This window comes from Engraulis encrasicolus, chromosome 21 (assembly GCF_034702125.1).
Source record: "Engraulis encrasicolus isolate BLACKSEA-1 chromosome 21, IST_EnEncr_1.0, whole genome shotgun sequence".
Lineage (NCBI taxonomy): Eukaryota > Metazoa > Chordata > Actinopteri > Clupeiformes > Engraulidae > Engraulis > Engraulis encrasicolus.
The window spans coordinates 16,775,354-16,777,853 of NC_085877.1; positions in this window are offsets into that span (position 1 = coordinate 16,775,354).

A 2,500-nucleotide genomic window follows, 5' to 3' on the forward strand; every position below is an offset into this window, starting at 1 on the left:
ACACACACACACAGAGTAACTCATACACCTACACTCAGGCGTGCACACACATACAACACACACCGGCACACACACACACACACACACACACACACACACACACACACACACACACACACACACACACACACACACGCACGTACACACACACACACAAACACATACACACACACACACACACACACACACACACACACACACACACACACACACACACACACACACACACACACACACACACACACACACACACACACACACACACACACACAGAGTCACTCATACACCTACACTCAGGCGTGCACACACATACAACACACACCGGCACACACACACACACACACGCACGCACGCACTTACACACACACACACACACACACACACACACACACACACACACACACACACACACACACACACACACACACACACACACACACACACACACACACACACACACACACACACACACACACACACACACAGACACACATGCACGTTCCTCACTTAATTGTCCCACAAAAATACACTCATTTCAAATAGATACTAAAAATTAATAAGACACTTTATAAATAGACATAATTATTGACATGAGACTCTTTGACCACTTCGTTACGACAGTGCCCATAAAATGTTAGCTTGCTGTCATAAATGCCATGGGCCATCAATTTGCTTTAAAGTGCGTTAACCTCACATTAGGAATGTTCGTAGGAACATCTTTGCCGAATGTCAAATGTTTATGGAACCATGTGGGTTGCCATACCAGTGAATGTAATTATGTTGTGTAAGACTCGCTTATAAAAACCTCATAGCATTTTATAGCGCTAACCATGGATCGGGCCTCCTTTTGAATGTACATTACTGAGTTATGTTGTAATGATGCATAACAGACATTGTATTTTAGATTAATGGGGTAATAGTAGTGTAATAATAGTAATAGTTAACCGTGTAATAAACTGGGATGAAGTTATAAAAGCTTTAGACATGCCCATAGATAGCATGGTATGTTCTACAAAGCGGATTCCAAAAAAGTTGGGACACTTTGTATTTTGTGAATAAAATCAAAATGCTGGCATTTTCAAAACATCTAATATGTTAATAATGTAGAGCATTATGTACAGACAACATATCAGTTGTTAAAGTCGAGCAGAATTATTGTTTTGAGGTAATTATGTGATCATTTAAAATTTGACCCATGCAACAAATCTCAAAAAAGTTGGGACAGAGCCAAAACATGTTGTAATAGTTGGATAATTCTAAAAATAACACAAGGAAGAATATTTAAAAAATAACTATATTGACTGCCAACATTAATGCACAACTAAAATACCATCACAGAAAGGCTGTGGCACTCAGCAGCGAAGATTTTGAGGGACTAATTACTTATCTATTACACAGAAAGATTGAATTATCAAAATTGCAGGCATATAAGGCCTATTTCTGTAATATAGAGTTCTGTGTAATCATTGCATGAGTTATGAGATCATGACATACTCGTGGTCAATAAGCAAACTATGACACTCCAACAATGACAGCTCTCGAAAAAATGATCATAAACACAACACTTGATTAATGCACATGATGCACACATTAAACAGTGTTGCATGCGGAAAAGCTCATTCTATGAACCTAGGAGACATGTGGAACTGTCCTCTGATTACAGGATGGAAAATATTTAATCCTTTTTGAAAATTATGGAGTCATGCACCCTCCAGGTTATATAGAAAATGAATACCTCAGCTTGATTTAGTGGTCAGTCTGAAAGACAGCATATACGATGGTAAGGGGGTGCAGAGGTGACTTGGTTAGGGTCTTCTTACTCATGTAGAGCATTAAAATGAATGTTGAATGATACATACAGACTTTAAACAGCAAACATGGCTACCAAGGCATTATATTTTGGAGCACCGCCTTTAGATATTGTCCCCTAATGGTGGCAAATTTAAATCTCTACTATGTTCCAATAGTGTGGTTCCATCATAAGAGTAAACAGGTCACAAAATTGTTTTCTTGCAGTCAGGATATTGCCCATATTAAGCATAACAAAAAGGTAAACAAGTTGAAGAACACACCTATCAGTTGAGCTGCTGACATCATGTCTCGCACATCAAAATGTCTAATTTTCGTATAAAATTATGCCATCAGTCAAAGTATTTAACTGTTCAGTCTCATCCCTTGTGTTGTGTTTAGTCTTATCTAATATAAAATGCATTTTATTGGCCCTGTCCCAACTTTTTTGGGATTTGTTGCAAGGGTGAAATTTTAAATGATCACATAATTCCTCAAAACAATAATTCTGCTTCACTTTAACAACTGATTTGTTGTCTGTACATACTGTTCTACCTTGTTAACATATTGAATGTTTTGAAAATGCCAGCGCTTTCATTTTATTCACAAAATACAAAGTGTCCCAACTTTTTTGGAATCCGCTTTGTATCTTCTCTTCCTCTCTCTCTCTCTCTGTCGCTCTTTTACTCTGTCTCTCTTTCTCTTTCTCTCT